Source organism: Heterodontus francisci, chromosome 29, assembly GCF_036365525.1.
Source record: "Heterodontus francisci isolate sHetFra1 chromosome 29, sHetFra1.hap1, whole genome shotgun sequence".
In the NCBI taxonomy this organism is placed as follows: domain Eukaryota; kingdom Metazoa; phylum Chordata; class Chondrichthyes; order Heterodontiformes; family Heterodontidae; genus Heterodontus; species Heterodontus francisci.
In genome coordinates, this window is record NC_090399.1 from 24,238,682 (window position 1) to 24,259,530 (window position 20,849).

Here is a 20,849-nt window from a genome sequence, read left to right on the forward strand (position 1 = left end):
TCAGACAACCTATACTTTCTTCCAAATCATTTATGTATGTCACAAACAACAGTGGTCCCAGCACGTATCCCTGTGGAACACCACTGGTCACATGTCGCCATTTTGAAAAATTCTCTTCCACTGCTACTCTCTGTCACCTGTTGCTCAGCCAGTTCTTTATCCACCTAGCTAGCACCCTGGACCCCATGCGCCTTCACTTTCTCCATCAGCCTACCATGGGGAACCTTATCAAACGCCATACTGAAGTCCATGTATATGACATCTACAGCCCTTCCCTCATCAATCAACTTTGTCACTTCCTCAAAGAATTATATTAAGTTGGTAAGACGTGACCTTCCCTGTACAAAACCATGTTGCCTATCACTGATAAGCCCATTTTCTTCCAAATGGGAATAGATCCTATCCCTCAATATCTTCTCCAGCAGCTTCCCTGCCACTGACGTCAGGCTCACCGGTCTATAATTACCTGGATTATCCCTGCTACCCTACTTAAACAAGGGGACAACATTAGCAATTCTCCAGTCTTCTGGGACCTCACCCGTGTTTAAGGATGCTGCAAAGATATCTGTTAAGGCCCCAGCTATTTCCTCTCTCGCTTCCCTCAGTAACCTGGGATAGATCCCATCCGGACCTGGGGACTTGTCCACCTTAATGCCTTTTAGAATACCCAACACTTCCTCCCTCCTTATGCCGACTTGACCTAGAGTAATCAAACATCTGTCCCTAACCTCAACATCCGTCATGTCCCTCTCCTCGGTGAATACCGATGCAAAGTACTCATTTAGAATCTCACCCATTTTCTCTGACTCCACGCATAACTTTCCTCCTTTGTCCTTGAGTGGGCCAATCCTTTCTCTAGTTACCCTCTTGCTCCTTATATATGAATAAAAGGCTTTGGGATTTTCCTTAACCCTGTTTGCTAAAGATATTTCATGACCCCTTTTAGCCCTCTTAATTCCTCCTTTCAGATTGTTCCTACATTCCCGATATTCTTTCAAAGCTTCGTCTTTCTTCAGCCGCCTAGACCTTATGCATCTTTTTCCTCTTAGCTAGTCTCACAATTTCACCTGTCATCCATGGTTCCCTAATCTTGCCATTTCTATCCCTCATTTTCACAGGAACATGTCTCTCCTGCACGCTAATCAACCTCTCTTTAAAAGCCTCCCACATATCACATGTGGATTTACCTTCAAACAGCTGCTCCCAATCTACATTCCCCAGCTCCTGCCGAATTTTGGTATAGTTGGCCTTCCCCCAATTTAGCACTATTCCTTTCGCACCACTCTCGTCTTTGTCCATGAGTATTCTAATACTTACGGAATTGTGATCACTATTCAGCTGTACTTTCTGCCTCTGCAAGAAGATCGGTTTTTTGATCCTTAATTACCTCCACCTTACATTTGACTACCATTTCGCTGTTTAAATGTCCATAAAAGAATTTTTCATTCCAATAATGTTACCTGTTCAACTATTCTCACACATGCTGTGTGTTCTTATTCCTTTTCCAGTCCTCTGCTGGACCTTTTGCATCCACTTAATTCTGTATTGAGTTGTGAACCAGATATGCATTATAAAAGTTATTTTTGTGTTTCATTTTAATCTCTGTGTCAGCCAGGCAGCTTTAGACTTGGATGCACTTCCTTGCCTCCTCCATCTCTATCCCTCATCCAAACTGCCTTCTTTCTGAAGGTCTCCAGCTGCATATTTACTGTTTTACCTGAAGATCTCAGCTGAGCTATATAAGTTAGATCACTGCTCAACACACTGAAGTTATCTTTCCTCCAGTAGAGTATTTTCATATTTCACTTTTTATTGACTTTTTATTGATTCCAAAATCACCTTCAGCCAGAAGCACCGAATGGATGATCCATTTTGGCCTCCTCTTCAGTTTGTAACTATCACAGATGCCAGACTTCAGTCAATTTGAGTCACTCCACGTGATAGGCACGAGATGCAGCCAAGACTATTGGCTCTGACAATATCCCGGCTGTAATATTGAAGATCTGTTTATCAGAACTAACTCCGTCCCTAGTCAAGCTGTTCCAGTACAGCAACAAGATGCAACAACCAGCCAAGCCTCCTTTGATAGAATCTTCTAAATCCACGACCTCTACAACTTTGAAGGACAAGAGCAGCAGATGCATGGGAACTACACCACCTGCACGTTCCCCTCCAAGTAACATGTTATCCTAACTTGAAACTATATAGCCATTCCTTCACTGTCGCGGTGCCAAAAACATGGATTTCCCTTCCGAACAGCACTGTGAATGTACCTACAGCACATGGACTGCAGCAGTTCAAGAACGCGGTTCACCACCACCTTCTCAATGCCAATTATGTACAGGCAACAAATTCTGGCCTTGCCAGCGAGTCTCACTTCCTGTGAACGAATAAAATAATAATGGTTTCCGAATAAAACATGGTCCACTTACCCATTTTATTCCTCAGTACCAAAATCAGCAATATTTCCTCCCTCGTTGGGCAGGAACCATACTGATCACCAAAATGTTTCTTTACACATTTCAATACTTAAATCCAACTTTTCTTTTTACACTATTATTTCTGTAGTCTATATTAAGATAATTGAAAATCCGCATAATCAGTACTTCAAACCTATTGGTTCATTCAGCAATTTTTCGTGCAATATCGTCCTCTACAAACTTTCTATTCGGTAGCCTATACTCTATTCTCAGCAGCGTGGTAACACCTCTATTGCTCCTTAATTTTTAATAAATAGAGCTTGTATTGAGAAAACATGCAAATAATCCATTTCTAATTCTCTTCTAGTATCTTTGATCAATTCTGCTACCTTTCTTTTTTTCCTTCTCTATCCTTTCTGAAAATATTGCAATGATTCGTCATTAAGTTTCGATTGCTTCCCTTGTCAGAGCCAGGTCTTCATTATTGCCATTATACCTTAACACCAAGTGACTGCTTATGCGTACTTACAACTTTATTCATCAACCTCTGTGTATTTATGCACATACACACTAAACTCATCTAAACATGACACGTATTCCCCATCCCCCTTCTTCCCCACCATTTGATCCCTCCCAAACTCGATTCGCTTTTCTTCTGACGCTCTTTACATCTCTCGGTCCTCTGGATATGTTATATTTCCTCTTTAAATCTCCATCCTGGTCACTAAGACAAATTAATTTGAACTCTTCAACCCAGCAGTAGCTAGCCTCCTTGCGAGGACGTTGCCCCTAGCCCTATTGAGGTCCAACCTGTCCATTTTGTGCAGATCCAAACTGACCAGAACAGGTTCCAATGTCCTGGGAATGTGAATCCCTCCCTCTTGCACGATTTGCACTTTATCTTGCTACTTTTATATACAGCAACACCTGGAATTCGGAATAATTCTGTTATCTTTGAGGCGCTGCTCTTTAATTTCCTGCTTAGTTCCTGAAGCCCTGATTGGAGGATGTCAACCCTTTTTCTACCTATGCTATTGGAAATGACTTCTAGGGTTTTAAATCTATTCCCATTATGGGTACTGCATTTTCTGTGACCTCATGTGCAGTCATTTACTTCATTGCATCGTGTATCTGTTCACGGCTGAATTGCCCTGAGCAGCCGTCAGGCTCACCGGTGCTCAGCACTGAATACATGTTGAGAGTGCCAGACTCCCGGGGGATTTCTGACTGCCCTCCTGTGCCGTGCAGCCACATTCTCGAAGTCCACTCCAGAAAATTATTGGCCAACAGCAAACAAGTTCCACAGAAATAAATGACTTCATTTGAGCATTAATTATCTATTGAATGATATTTAGATGCATGGAGAATCCTTCTCATATAATGCCCAAAAATGGAAGCCACGCATCGAAGAGGATATTTTTCGTCTAAACAGTGTATAAGGAGTCCAAAAAAATTGGTACATTTCCTGCATTACAATTCACATAGCGTCGTACTTAGCAGAAACTTTAGTCTTAATACACAAATCAACTATTGTTTATTTCAATAGCAATTATCCTAGTTGAAATTCATTAATTTTTGGAAGGCATAACATATTTCGTTAATGAAGAACATTGAAGGAAACATCTCCGAAGCTTAACATTTAGGTTTTTTAACAAGAAGTAATCAAAAACATTGGCTGCGAGATATTGAAGAGCTATAAAATAATCCAACAGTTGTCATCCGTTATCATTATTTTAATGATTTTCATTATTGTTTCTCTAGCTGATATCGAACTGGATCCAGAAAACGCCGATCCAAGATTTTTGTTCACCACCGATTATCACAGCGTCCGATGGGCGGAGAATCCGCAGAACCTCACTGAACGACAAAAGAAATATTTGGGAACCTACATTTTATGGGGTACTGAAGGATTCACATCAGGAAAACACTATTGGGAGATACTGGTGGATGAAGGATCTGTCTGGTCTGTTGGTGTATCGGCCCAGAACTTCAATACAAAGAAATGGGTAAGAGCATCTCCAAAAGACCGATACTGGACCGTGCTGCTGTGGAACATAGGGAAACGAATCTACCGAACGAGATCAATGGGCTCCTTCGTTAGAATCATTCAATTGCTCAAAATAGGAATTTACCTGAACTGTGATGAAGGGACAGTGACGTTTTACGATCCTGAAGATGATACCCCCGTCCACAAGTTCACTGGAAAATTCATTGATAAACTTTATCCTGTGTTTAGGTTTTTCTTTGCTGAATACAGACATCAAATGTTATCAATAGTTTAGTATCTTCAGAAATTGTGGTTTGAAAAGGTGCACATGTGAGAACGACAATAACTTTAATTCTTATTTTTTTCCTAAGTCAGCCACTTTCAGGTTATTAAAATGCGTGCTCCAAATCCACGGGGCAAAGGAGAAATCATGTAGAATATTTACTGTATCTGAAAAGGTTATCTCTCCCCCCACCTTGCTGCCCCGTCTTTCTCTCTCTCTCTTCCTCTCGAGGTCAGTCGGTCGGCCTGTCTGTCTGTCTATCTATCCATCCACTCATCCATCCACTCATCCATCCATCTGTCTGTCTATTAGTGGATAGGCACAACGATCTATTAAAATGTATGATAGAACGTTGGACTTCGTCTGAAGGCAGCTGAAATACAAAAGGGAGGAAGCACTTCTCTGTTGAATGGAGCATTCGTCAGACAATCTCAGGTACTACAATCGGTTTTGGACACTGCACTTCAGGAAGGTGATAGTCTTGGAGAGGTGCAGTACAGATTCACCAGAATGACGCAGGGGATTAGATGTTTATATTATGAGGATATTATGTTTATATTATAAATTTGGCTTGAATTCCCTTGAATGCTAGAGTCATAGAGAAGTACAGCACTGAAACAGGCCCGTCAGCCCACCGAATCTGTGCTGATCATTTATACTAATTCTACATCAATTCCATATTCCCTAACACATCCCCACATTCCCTCAATTCTCTTACCACCTACCTATACTGCAGACAATTTACAATGGCCAATTTACCTACCAACCCGCAAGTCTTTGGTTGTGGGAGGAAACTGGAGCACCCGGTGGAAACCCACATGGTCACAGGGAGAATTTGCATACTCTACACGGGCAGTACTCAGAACTGAACGTGGGTTACTAGAGCTGTGCGGCTGCAGTGCTAACCACTGCGCCAGTGTGCCACTCGAGTTAAGAGGTTAGACTGAGCAAAGCGTTTAAACTATGCATAAGATAGCGTAGTTATGACGAAACTAATACTTCTTGTTTGGGAACCAAAACATCAAAAACAACGGGACACAACCTTAAAGTTAGACCCAGGTTACGCAGAATGGAACCAGGAAGCACTTGAAAGATTGGCCTTGCTAGGACAACTGGAGCATCCATCTTGTGACAGATAGATGTTCAGTAGGTAAAGAAATCAAGGAATGTGGAGCATAGGCGGGAAACAGGAGGTTAAGTGAAGATCTAATTGAATATCAGAGCAGGTTCGATGGCAAGAATTACCTACTCCTATTCCTAATATTTCTGTTTTCCATTTTGATATTCTAGCATTTGAAATCCCAAGCAACATTGTCAGATGGCAAAGTGCTAAATTTCAACTTGTCCGTTCGCGATGTTTCTTCATGCTAGTTAATGAGGGGCCAATTCCATTAATTTAAATGAACTAACATATCCTCAAATATAGCGGCTGAATGAATTTCAAGTGACTTATATCTAACTAAAATACTGGGGATGATGGAAATCTGAAATAAAAAGGGAAAGGGCTGGAAATACTCAGCAGGTCGCCAGCGTCTGCGAAGAGAGATCAGAGTTAACGTTTCAGGTCAGTTACCTTTCATCAGAACTGGCAAAGGTTAGAAATGTAATAGGTTTCAAGCAAATAAAGTGGGATGGAGAAAAAGAGACCAAAAGGAAAAGTGTATGGAAGGACAGAGGCAGGGAGAGATTAACTGACAAGGAGGTCATGGGACTAAGGCAAAGAGAGTGTGCTATTGGTGTGGTGAAAGACAAAGCATTAGTGCAGAGGGAGTGTTAATGACAGAATAATGAGTAGCCCTAACCAAAAACACAAACATAAAAAAAATAGGAGGCAGCCACATCGTAAAAATAAAACAAAAGTGGATGAAACAAAATAAAATAAAAAGGGCCAGCCATGCTCTGAAGTTATTGAACTCTATGTTTAGGTTCGTCAGCTGTAGCGTGTCTAATTGAAAAACGAGGTGCTGTTCCTCGTGCTTGCATTAATGTTCACTGGAACGCTGGTGCAGCACCAGGACAGAGATGTTGGTATGAGAGTTGGGTGGTGGGGGGGGCGTTGCTGCAAGCGGCCAGAACCTCAGGGTCGTGTTTTCGTACTGTGTGGAGGCATTCCACAAAGCAGTCACCCAATCTGTGTGTGGTCTCCTCAATGTAAAGGCCACTGCATTGTAAGCAACAAATACAGAATAAGAAATTGCGAGATGTACAAGTAAATCTGTGCTTCACCTGAAAGAAGTACTTGGAGCCTTGGATATTGAGGGGAGAGGAGGTACATGGGCAAGGAATTCACTTCCTAGATTGCATGGCAAGGTGCCATGGGGAGGGGATGAGGTGTGTACTTCTTTCAATTTATTATACTGTATTCGCTGCCCACAATGCAGTCTTCTCTACTTTGGGGAGACCAAACCCAGATTGGGTGACTGCTTTGCTTGACCTCTGCTCAGTCCAAAAGCCTGACCACAAGCTTCTGGTCGGTCCCCATTTCAACACACTCCCCTGTGTCATGCCGACATGCCTGCCCTTTGCCTGCTGCAGTATTTCAGTGAACATCAATGCAAGCTCGAGGAACAACAGCTCATTTTTCGATTCGGCATGCTACAGCTTATCGGACAGAACATCGAGTTTAATAATTTCGGAGCATGATAGGCCCTTTTTTGTCTTATTTTATTTTGTTCTATCTTTTTTGTGTTTTTATAACATTTATTTGCCTCCTTTTTCCATGTTGTGCTTTTGGCTAGGGCTGCTTATTTTTCTGTCATTAACACTCCCTCTGCACTAATGCTTTGCCTTTCACCACACCATTAACACACTCTTTATCTTTGCCCCATGACCTCCTTGGCAGTTAATCTCGACAGCCCTCTTTTCTATCACACACCTTCCCTTTTGTTCACTTTTCCTCTATCCTGCCTTATTTGCTAAAAGCCTATTACATTTCTAACCTTTGCCAGTTCTGATGAAAAGTCACTGAGCTGAAAAATGAACCCTGTTTCTCTCTCCGCAGAAGCTGCCAGACCTGCTGAGTATTTCCAACACTTTCTGTTTTTATTTCAAGTGATTTATATCCTTTGTTCCATCATAGCTGCATTATTCATTCAACGAATGGTCAACGTTGCAATAACACCATGCATTCATAAACTTCTGCATTAATTATAATGTAACAACGCCAATGTGCAGTGATAGAATTAGGCAAGCTTGTTCACATGAACGACATGTTGATCATTTTTTCGGCACTCGTTTAGCTTATACTAATTATCGTGCTTTGTGTTGCGAAAAAATCCTTCCCGGTTCCTTTTTGCTTTAGTTTGCTAGTCTAGATGTCAACCTGAATTCTAAACACACATTCGTTACTTTCCTTTTCACACTTGTGCCGATATTTTGAGAATCTCTTCACATGGGATTTCCAGCTTATATCATATTGACTGGGTCAGCGTGCTAATAGACTGGGTGTCAGAGCATAGCCTGTGGTTTGCGTCTGCCAATTTACTTCTATACTGTTCATGGAATCGTAAACCAATGATTTGGTGTGAAATTAGCAATGCTTTTTTTCTGCTTTTTCTCCCTACCTTTTCAGTTTGTTCTTGTTTAACATATTTACGTTTCGGGAATATTAGGGTAAGTATCCCCTTCTGAACTTCCGGTAAACTCTGCAAGCTTCAATGACAAAATCACGCAATTCCAATTATCTATCAATAAATAAGACGAGATGGACTTTGGAAATGCGATGGGCTGAGGACAGTATAGATAAGGAAATATAGTAAAGAGGAACATATATGTATATTAGAGACCCTTGCTTTTTCTGAATTTATGTAATTGTTTAAGTATGGTTTAGCAGGCTTCATCCTGGGCTTAAAGTCCTCCACACCTATTTTTCCTGTATTTGTTGATCTTAGTTTACCTAACTGTTCAAAGCACATAAGTAGTACAATCTTCTCCAGCAACGTAAAATTAAATGATGCTTGTGCTACGTTTCACATCGCAAGCTTTTGGTATGTACTAAAAGTGCAACAATGCAAATTCCATTCAATGAAAATTTAGACATTGTAACCATTAATGTCCGGAAATGCACACAGCCGGAATTTTGTGTCGCCCCAATTTACTTTGGATGGCAGTGTGGGGGCGGCGTAAAATTGAGCAGCAGGCTCTGGGAGGCCTACCCACCCTGATTCTGGCTCCAGAGATGTTTACGGAGGTCAGGCAGAGAGGTGAGGGGCGGGGGGGGGCGGGGGTGTGGGGTAGTGGGAAACGGCCTGCCCACCCTAGGCCAATCAAGACCCTTGAGTGGCCACTTAACAGCGACTTAAGGGCCCTCGCCAGCCTCCACGGGCATTTAACCCATGGCAAGCGGGTGTACTGGGGCTGTGAAAGGCTGCCCAATGACAGCTGCTGGCCTTTCCGCGCCGCCTGGGGGTGGGGATGGGGGTGTGGTGGGTGGGGAAGGAGGGCATGGCAGTCGGGCACAGCGTTCCCAACTGAGGTCCTCCCAACCCACCCCCTGGATCCAAGTCGCCCCCTCTCCCCAAACGACCACCCTAACCTCACCAGGGCTCGACTGATCCCCCTGGTGAGGCAACCCAAACTTATCCACTCTCTCCGGTCCATGGCGTCGGCTGGGCTGCAGTCCCAGCAGTGGCCACCGCCCCCGGTGGCGCTGCTGAGACTAGGAGCTGCCCGCCCGCTGATTGGCCGGCAGCTCACTGAGGCGGGACCTCCATCCTCAAGTTGTTGTATGTCCACCCTTGGGACAATTGAAGCCTGGGGATCCGATGAGATGGATCCCCAGGCTGAGCGGAAGCGGGTTCATCACCGACATTTACGCCTGAGTCGGCTCCCGTCCGCCCACTGTAAAATTCTGGCCACCATCTCCAAGTTCTTGTTGTCACTGTATTTTGTCACAGTGATGCCAACATTTAACATTGAAGCTGTGTGCATATAAACATTAAAATGGAAAATCGGGGTGGGGGGTGGGGGTCGGCACTCACTTTATCGCCTGGGCATAAAACTAGCATTACTGATATTGTGTCCATCATCAAAGCCTCTCAATCTTCTTCTCTGAAATTAACGGAGAAAAAAGCTATGCGCTTTATAAAAAATGTTGTATATCCATAGTACTATGCTTTGCTGCAAGATGATAACATATCATCTCCTTCACTCGTGCCTCTGACCTGAATATTAATTAAAGGGGTATAATTGAAGTCCCTGGCTGTAGGCTGTGTATGATAATACTTTCACTGGTCCGTAGCCATTTTGTATATGCATATTTTAATCTACTAAGCACGGGAAATGCAACTGGTAACTTTCAATTAATCAAATTCCAGCGATGTTGTTAATTATCACTGTTGTGATACTTGAGATAACGATATAATGGCTATGAAATTTCCAACAAAATTAACTTTAATGAGCAAAATAACAATGCCACTGGTACCGACTGAAATTTATGTTTTATGTTGTTCTATTACTGACTCAATTGAAAAACGTTGCATCAGCCTAACCGAAATAAATGAACGACATCCCAACTATTCTCTTCAGTCTCTTATAAATAGAGGCATGATCGTCCTACTCATCGAGTATTAACCTATAATGAGACGTAACAAATTACAATTCTATAGTGGCGATCACAACCTCAGGACGTCCCAAAGCACTTCACTGCCAAGCAAGTATTTCTTAAGGGTAGTCACTGTTTGAATGTAGGGAAGCACGGCAGCAGGGCCAGCTGCTTTGAACGTAACAAAAATTCCACAGGGAGCAATAAGGTAAAAATGCAATTGTTTGGTGGGGGGTTGGGGGTGGGGGGGGTGGGGTTTCGTGGGTGGTGGGATACCTGTTGAGGGAGACATATCAACCATGGTATAGGGCAATCTCACCCGTTTTTCTTTGAATAATTTCATGGAATATATAGTTTTACCCAAGAGCTCACTTGGGTAAATGCCTTATTCGAAAGGCAGCATCTCCAGCAGTGCAGCACTCCTTCAGTGCTATATCGAAGTGTCAACCAGGAACATGTTGTCAAATGATGCAGACGAACTTGAACACACGATCTTCTAATTTAGATAATAGAGTACTACTTCTAAGACAGTTAATATATTAACTATTTCTTGGTACTGTTACTTCATCAACTAGATGTGGAAAATATATGTTCAAATTACGTTATCATCAGCTCAAAATGAATAAATGTGCTGCTTTGCAATTTATAGCTCCATGTACTTGTCGTTTGATTTTATATTGCTCTTAAGTTATATTTTTCCTTCCATATTGCTGCTAATAAATAATTAACGTGTAACTTCTCAGACGAATAAATAATGACAAAGTGTTTGATATTTAATCTGGTTAGGCAAGGATAACTGGGCTGTAACTAGTCGGTCTTTCCCTTCTTCCCTTTTTTAAAAAAAGGGACAAGATTAGCAGACGTCCAATCCTGTTGCATCACGCATGTATCCAGAGATGATTGGTGAATGATTTTCAGAGCCCATGCTATTTCTTCCCTTGCTTCTCTTAGCAGCCTGAAATATATTTCATATATGATATATCAGCAAACTATGACAGATGCTGGAAATCTTAAACAAAAACAGAAAATGCTGGAAATACTTAGCAGGTGTGGGAGCATCTACGGAGCAAAATAGGTTTTAAGCAAATGAAAGGGGGTGGGAAGAAGGACAGCAGTGAAAGTCTATGATGGGATGGAGAAAAGTATGGATCACATTACGCAACATTTCATGGTGCAAGGCCAAAGAAAGTGCTAATAAGACACACAAAGAAGCAAAAATATGTCCAGAGGAGGTATAACTGGTAGGTTTCAGAATAACTGCCGTCAAAAAGCAAAAGAAAGGAAATGCGAGAAAAAAAGAGAGGAAAAATAAACCAGGAAACGAAAATGAAATAAAATGCGGGCAGATCTGCAATCTAAAATTGGTGAACTCAACATTGAGTCTAGAAGACTGCAAAGTGCCTAGTCAAAAGATGAAGTGTTGCTCCTTGAGTTTGCGCTGAGATTCATTGGAACATTGCAGCAAGCTAAGGACAAAAAGATTAGAATGGGAGCAAGATGGAGAATTAACGTGACAGGGAATGGCGGCTTGGGCTTACACTTGTGGACTGAACAGTGGTGTTCTGCAAAACGCTCACCCAGCCTGCGATGGTCTCCCTAGTGTTTAAAAGATTACATTGTGAGCAATGAAAGAAGTAAAAGTAAATCGCTTTTTCACTTGGAAGGGATGTTTGGTTCTTGGGCTGAGAAAAGGAAGGAGGTAACTGGACAGGTGTTGCATCTTCAGTGCTTGAATACAAACCTAGCGCAGGAAAGAGAGAGTATTTTTGGGGTGACTGAGGAGTGGACCAAGGTATCTCGGAGGGAAGGGCCCCTTCGGAATGCTGAAAGGACAGGTAGGGGAAGATATGTTTGGAGGTAGCATCACACTGGAGCTGGCGGAAATGGTGAAGGATGTTGAGTTGACTACGAAGGCTGGTGGGTTGGAAGGCAGACAAGGGGAACCCTATTGAGGGTCTTGGAGAAAAGAGGCGGGAGTTCTTATTCTAATCTTTTAATCACCGGTCTTGTCTCCTGATCTATTTGTCGTACATCTATTAGTTTCTTGCAGTGCCTAAAGCACAATTTGTGACTGTTACTCTACTGTCTTCCCATTTGTTTGTTTTTCAACTATTATCAGCTATCTTTTCCACTGGAGCCCTCCCATCTCCACCTTATAGTGTTAAAGCTCTTGTCGCCACCCTACTTAATCTTTCTGCTAGAACCTTGTTTGCTTTCCAGTGCGGGGGGTGGGGGGTCTGTATCAACGGTACAGTTCCTTTCAGTCCCAGAAATGGTACTAGTGCCCAATGAAATGGAGCCCCTGTATCATACGCCATTCCTTCAGCCAGGTGTTAATCTCCCTGATTTTCTCATCGCTACGCCAATTTGAACGTAGTTCAGCTAAAAATGAAACATTATAACTCATGAAGTCGTATCCTTTAGTTTAGCTCCTAGCTTATGGTACTCTCTAAACCGGACCTCTTGCCCACTTTTTCTTATGTTGTTGGTCCCAACATGGACCGCAACTACTGCATATTCCCCTTCCCTCCAAAACTCCAATATATTTTCAAGCTGGTTTGAGATGTTCCTCATCCTGCTACCAGTTATACAATGCACCATGTGGGACTGTCGAAGCTGCTTACAAACGATTGCAATTCTCTTCCTTTTATATACTATCCAAAAATGTTACTTTCCAAAAGAACTCTATTCAATTTCTTGCGAACAGAATTCATGACATTATGTTTGCTCCTTTACATGTCAGAATCACCCTGCATTATGCGTAATGAATTTTTCTGTCTGTCTGTCTCTCTTTCTCATACAATCGCTGTGCCTAAAGTTGTCAATTGTGATAACTTAAACACTTACCTGTTACTGCACCTTCCCAACCTTCTTCCTTGCACCCTTAACTCTTACATTTGGGTAAATAATTAGAGAACTATAATCATGCTATTAGTTCAGTTGTACCTATCCCCTGACCCCAAAATCTGACTCCCAACTCTGACAGATTCCTATTACATATAATCCAATTATAAATGTAAGAATACAGGAATAAACTGGTAATTTTCCGGATTGCATGCTCGAATCCATAAATACTGAACAGAATCCTTCAGGTTTCATCTCACCACCTGTGCACAGCGTGCAAGAAGAGGGGAAACTAAGCAAGGACACAAGGTATATTTCAGCATGTGGGTTTTCAGGAGCAAATCATTAACATTAACCTCACTGTGGAGCACTGTGTAACGTGACTGTTTTTCAACAGGGAAGGGTCACGTAGCTGTGCCACCTGTGGCAGCAAGATTTGGAGCCCAACACTAGCAAATGACCTACAATGTCTTTGGCAATGAAGTCACAGTGAATTTAAGCTGTTCATAGAATGGTAGAATAAGAGAAATTTACAGCATGGAAGGAAGCCGTTCAGCACATGTATCCACGCCAGTCGACTTGTGCCCTTCGGGCGGCACAATGGTTCAGTGGTTAGCACTGCAGCCTCGCAGTTCCAGTGAACCCGGTTCGGTTCTGGGTACTGCCTGTGCGGAGTTTGCAAGTTCTCCCTGTGACCACGTGGGTTTGCGCCTGGTACTCCCGTTTCCTCCCACAGACAAAGACTTGCAGGTTGATAGGTAAATTGGCCACTGTAAATTGCTCCTAGTGTAGATAGGTGGTAGGAGAATTGAGGGAAGGTGGCGATGTGGTAGGGAATATCGGATTAATGTAGGATTAGTATCAATGGGTGGTTGATGGTCGGCGCAGACTCCGTGGGCCGAATGGCCTGTTTCAGTGCTGTATCTCTCTATGACTCTATAATCCAACTTTGAAGCTCTTGGTCCGTAACCTTGCAGGTTATGGCAGTGCAATGTTCAAGTAGTTTTTAAATGTTATGAGGGTTTCTGCCTCCACCGCCATTTCAGGCAGTGAGTTCCAGATCCCTACCACCATGTGGGTTGAAATAATTCTCCTAAAATCCCTTCTAAAGCCTGTCACCCTAAATCCATGCCCCAGCCCCAATTTATAGACGTCCGATCAACACCATCTGAACCCCTCAAATTTGTACACTTCAATTAGGTCTTCACTCAGCCTTCTTTGTTTCAAAGAAAACAACCTTAGCCTATCACATCTTTCCTCATATCTAAAATCTCCAGTCAGGCAACATCTTCGTACATCTCCTCTTTACCCTCACTAGGACAATGACATCTTTCCCATAGTGCAGTGACCAGAACTGGATGCAGTTGTGGCCTAGCAAATGTTTTATTCAGTTACAGCATAACCCCCCAGCTCTTATATCGTACGTCTTGGCGAATAAATCAAGTATTTTTCATGCTTTCTTGACCATCTAATTTATCTTTTCAACCACCTTCAGGGATCTGTGGACATGCACTGCCAGGTCACTCTCTTTCTCTACACTTCTCAGTTCCCTACCATTTACTGTGCATTCTCTTGCTGTGTCAGCCTTCCCCAAAGCATTGCCCCACACTTCTCAACATTGAACTTCATTTGTCACTGTTCTGTCCACCTGACTGGTCCATTGATGTTTGGCAGATCATTGATACACTCTTTGTGAGACCGAAACAACTCATTAGCTTTCCATAGCTACTGACAAAATGGGACGAAATAGGGTTGGGATTTATTCAATTTGTTGGATGCCCCAAGGTACAGTGCATCAAGAACTGCAAGCTTCCATACTTTGCCATTTGTCAATAAACATTCGGTTTCAGTCAGGCACTCTGATGCTGCAATGACATTTGTGGGACAAGGGATATTCTCTCACCACCTTGTTCATGACTACTGACAGGGCACAGATGCAGAACTCTGATATTGTGAGGGCATGCATCAATATTTTCCATTTCGAAATTTATTGACTTCTTACAGCAATGGTTCCACTGTCTGGACATAGCTGCAGCTGTCTTCAGTATATTCCAGAAAGATCCATTTTTACTGATGTAGTTTTCCGTTTGCTGGGAAGGAAGATGTAAAACAGGGAAACGAAGAATGGGATGAGAATCTGTAGCATACAGATGTACAGCGAGTCTTTAAGCTTCAAGGCACGAAATTTTTGAAGAGTGATTCTGCTATTCAATTCCATCCTTGACCCAATATCAACAGTAACTCCTTCCATTTGACCCAGTCGTCACATCCACCATATTTATGAATTCTAGCTGAACAACATTCGTGTCCCGCTTAAATAAATAGATTATAAAAGGAACAGGTAGCAGAAAACAGCATATTTTCACACCTTCAATAAACTCCATTGGTTATTTTAGGAGGTTCCAGCATGACTGATGCCTACCTACCAGTTACTTCATGCAACCCGTTAGTGCCTGTTTTAGTGGCTCATTTACTTATTCTGCTGCTGAAGCAGTGTTATCAGATTGGCCGTTGGAGGCCGCTGAACTTCCGATTAGTATACTTACATATGATCTTAGTGGGCGATTTGAGATGCTCTGGTCGTTGAGCAGCTGGCTGCAGACGGCAGACTTCCCTTCAGGCTTTAGAAATGTTAGAAGATTATGGAATTCAAAGCTAAGGTGGAAGCTGTCGATGCATCAATTGAAGCTTTTATCAGAGGTCCTATGGCTTTAAGTCGTTGTGCTGACCACTCATTTAGGACTGCATGGTCTCGATGCACTGCAGAAGGAAAACAGACAAGTTGAAGTTACACTCCGTCATGCTCCCCGACATTCCGTGAGAACTCGCTGACAGGAATCACAGTGCAGCTCGATATCCGTTTTGTTTGCAAACAAACTTCTTGTGTATAAGAGGCCCCTGATGTCTCCTTGTGTACTCTGTGAAACAGAGCGACAATACATGCGCCGCCTTTGGCCAGCTAATTCCACTTCTGCGCCATTCTCCTCGCTCTTCGTCCAGCTCACACCTTCAGGACTATTCTTCACGATCACATCTTCTGGTCTGTGCTCTGAACTATGTTTAGTGCCAGTCTTTGAGCTGTTATCTGCAAATATAAGGTTGACCTGCGCTTTCAGTTCCAGAGTGCTGTATCTCCTATTCTTTCTACTAACTGACCATCCACTGGAACTGAATAGCAACACATGGAGGAGAATTAGCATTTTCGAGGCATGCATAAGCAGAGACAGATGCATGGTTCATATAGAGTGCTGCAACCTTTCTGCATCATGTATTGAGGTAAGTTTTGAATTAGTAAAAGAGGGGAAAATGGTTGAAAAATCCCGCAGGACATGACCTTTAGCAATGCCAGAGGGCAAACTCTTGACAGGACCTCTGCTTACTATATCCATGACGTGCTCTTCAAAAGAGGGGAGCACATGAATAATTCTTGACTGGCTCTCTGCTATTCTGTACTACCTATGGAAGAAAGAATGATCTGTAACCAAATAAATATGGTGAGCAGTTTAGAAATGTTGCATGTTAGGATATATACCCCTATACATGATGCAGAAAGGTTGCAGCACCCTGTAGAAGCCGCACATCTGTCTCTGCTTATGCATGCCTCTAAATGCTAATTCTCCTCCATGTGCTGCAATTCAGTGCCAGTAGATGGACACACTTACTGGTGTGTGCAAGATGGAAGAATTGTGAAGAATTAAAGGAAGTGATCATGAGTAGACTAAAATGCTGTAGGACAGTTTAATGAGATGAAGTGTACTGTGTTGCAGTGATTGAAAGAGAGCACTTGGAACTAAGGGATGGATGCGAATTGATTGCTGGGCGTCAACATATAGTGCAAAGCTAATCATAGGATAATGGCAAATTTGCGTTAGGAGGCTTAGTTAGCTACCCTTCTAAGGTCAATACATTTTTCCTGAATTTGAGCCATGGTATTACTTGCACCAATGCGCTGTGGTTTACACCACAGAGTTTAACTGGAAATCTTCTTGACATCTGGTGAATATAATATGCCCATCCTCCTCCTGGCATGCTCAACACTAACATTCAAAGCGTAATCCGAACACTGTGTTGGTTTTGTTGCTTCTCCTGCACCTACTCGTTTCCACATTCCAAATTTGTTGCACCCAAATTTCACCTCCTCTTTAAAAGGTACAGCCAGCGTTTCCATCAAGTGACGAAGAGGGAGGTTGACACCCCCATAGCTATCAAGTAACAATCCAAGTAGCGCTGGAAGTCAATTTTGTTTTATTGAATCTATTCCAAAAAGATGGGGCCTTGTTTTCGTGATTGGGAATACCAAGTGGGGACATGCATTAGACACACAAAGGAATTTTGATCCCGCTATCTTTCAGTTGAGAATTAAAATAAACTTTTGGTGAGCCCATTCATAATTCCATAACCATCACATGAAACAACTGGTAAATATCCAGGCTTGGGCTGCTAAGTGGCAAATAACATTCGTGCCACACAAGTGCCAGACATTGACGAAATCTGACAGGAGAGAATCTAACCATCTCCCCTTGACATTCAATGACATTACGATCGCTGAATCCCCCCGTGTCAACATCCTGGGACTTACAACAGACCAGAAACTAGACTGAAGTAGCCATAGAAACACCGTTGCTACAAGAGCAGGTCAGAGGCTAGAAATCCTGCAGCAAGTAACTCACCTCCTGACTCCCCTAAACCTGTCCAACATCTACACAGCACAAATCAGGAGTGTGATGGAGTACTCTCCACTTGCTTGATTGGCTGCAGCTCCAACAACACTGAAGAAGGTCTACACCATCCAGGATAAATCTGCCCAATTGATTGTCACACCATTCACCAACATTCACTCCCTCCACCACCGATGCACAGTGGTAGTAGTGTGCACCACCTACAAGACGCACTGCAACCTCGCACCACGGCTCCTTAGACAGCACCTCTACCACTTAGAAAGACAAAGGCAACAAATGCATGGGAACACCACCACCTGCAACTTCCCTTCCAAGCCGCAAACCATCTTGACTTGGAATTATATCGCCATTCCTTCATTGTCACGGGGTCAAAATCCTGTAAATCCCTTCCTAACAGCACTGTGGGTGTACCTACCGCGGTTCGAGAAGGCAGCTCACCGCTACCTTCTCAAGGGCATTTAGGGATGGCTAACAACTGTTGGCCTAGCCAGCGATGCCCACAACCCAGGGAGGAATAATAAAAAAAAACTGTTGATTCTTCAGAAACGGGGTTTTTACACATCTGAGATGAATGGTGTTGCTTAAAATTGGCATGGATTCAACGGATAGCAGTGAATGAAAGACAATCGCCTCTGGCTCTCCCCCTGTGCCTCTTTTGCCTCCTTCAAGAAGTTTCTTAAACCATCTGCGCCAATATCTCTTTATGTGTCTCAGTGTCAAATGTTGTTCAATAACGCTCCAGTGAAGTGTCTTGGGCTGTTTAATTATAAATTTCTGTTGTTCACATCACTGACAGCTGCAAACAAAGATTTGATTGGCAATAGCTCGAAGACATCCTGTCATTGGTGATCTATTCCAGCGTGATGCCCTCTGCAGGACAATATTGACCGAGAAACAGCTAAGCTGTTCAATGAATCAGATTGAAGGCACACAGACTTGAAACCAGGTTGGAAAAGCTGCAACAAAATATAGAATAAGTACTGGGAAAACATACGGGATAAAGAGAGAGAGACAGAAAAAAAGAAATAGCATGAAAAATTCTTCAGTCGAGCTCAGGACTTCTGAGCTTGAGGAGCAGCTGGAATCACTGCAGAACATCAGAGACAGGAGAGCTTCCTGGAACATATGTTCTGGGAAGTGGTCATCCCACATGCAGCAGGAGTTCAGGAAAGTAGATGGGTGGCCATCCGGAAGAGTGGGCAGAGGCAAGAAGTGCTGGAGTCTTTGGAGTGTGTGCTACTCACAAACCAGTACTCAACTTTGGAGACTGCTGGGATCAATGAAACCTTGAGGCTGTACATTGCATATTATGGCACAAATGGGCATGGGACTATACACGAGCGAGTAGAAAAGTGCAGAAAGGCAGCTGTTATCGGTGATTGCATGGTCAGGTGGATAGATTTGCATTTCTGTAACTGTTATCGTGAGTCCTGCATGGCATGTAGCCTGCCTGGTGCGATGGAAAAAAAATCACGGAGAGGGTGCAGGATATTCTGCAGTGGGAAGGGAGTTAGCCAAAAGTTGTGGCACTATTGACATAGCAAGTGCAGATAAGGAGATTCTATGGTCAGATTTTCAGGAGCTAGAGATGAAGTTAAAGCATAGGACTTCGAATGTATTAACCTCTGAATTACTGCTAATGCCGCACGCTAGCGAGTGTAGAAACAGGAAGATAGGGAGGATCAATGCATGACTGAAAGCATGGTATAGGAGGGATGGCTTCAGATTCTTGGGCCATTGGGTCCTGTTCTGGGACAAAAGTCACCTCTTCAATAAAGACGGCTTGGAACCCAACATGAGGAATTCACTAGTATGGTTGGGGAGGGTATAAACTAAATTAGCAGGAGCATGGCCACCAACGGATAGAAGTAGAAAAGTAGAGTAAGTTGCATAAAATGAGAATGTTAGAAAGTACTTGAGAAGGGACTGGTTTTGTATTCGATGGGAACGGACTGAGAAGGACTATGAGAATTGCAAACATAGGGTTATAATGCATGTGTCTAAATGCACAAGATGTGGTGAGTAAGGTTGGTGAGCTACAAGTAGAAGACTGCAGTATGGGAATACAATGTAGTGGCAGTAACGGAAACGTGGATTAAAAATGGCAAGGGCTAAGTACTTAATATACATGGATATAAAGTGTTCAGAAAAGATAGCGAAGAAAAAAAGTGAAGTAGGGTGGTAGTAATTTGCAGGGAAATCACAGAGATGTGCAGGAACTGAGGAGTGGAGTTATTGGGAGACATTAGTTACCCAAATATCAATTAGAATAATTCTACATTAAAGGGTAAGGAAGGAGTATAATTTCGGAAATATGTTCAGCAGAATTTGACCAGTATGTTTTCAGCACAACTAGAAAGGAGGCATTGATGGATCCAGTGATGAGAAATGATGCGGGCCAAGTTGACCAACTGCTTGTCGGGGAAATACCTGGCAAAGAATGATCAGTGTATCATCAGGTTTAGATTCTTAATGCAGAAAATCAGGGAACAAAATGAGGTCGGACGTCTAGGTTGGAAAAGGGCTAATTTCGATGTGATAAGAAGGGATTGAGCCAGGGGAAAATAGATCCAAACGCTGATAGGAAGAACTGCATCGTACTAATGGGTTACCTTTAAAGGAGAGAGGCTTTAGGTACAGACTGGGCACGTTCCAACAAGGATGAAAGGTAAAGTAAACAGAAACAGGGCTCCTTGGATTATGAGGGAGATAGAGATTACACTGAAACAGGAACGAGTGTGTATGATGCATGCCATGTGAATTCTTCAATCGAGGAACCAATTCATATACACTAAATTGTGAGGGGAGTTGAAGACTACAATAAGACAGGCAAAGAGATAATATAAGAATAGAATGGCAGTAAACATAAAAGGGAACCTGAAAATCTTCTACCGTCAAGTAAATAGTAAAAGTGTAGTAAGAGGTGGCGTAGGGCCTATCAGGGATAAAGATACATGCTTAGAGACACAGGGCAAGGCTCATATACTTAATGAGTACATTTGATCAATGTTCGCTAAGGAAGTGGAATTTGACAAAATATTGGTAGAAGCGCAAAGGGTAGTGGAAATGAATAGATGAAAGACTGAGAGGGAAG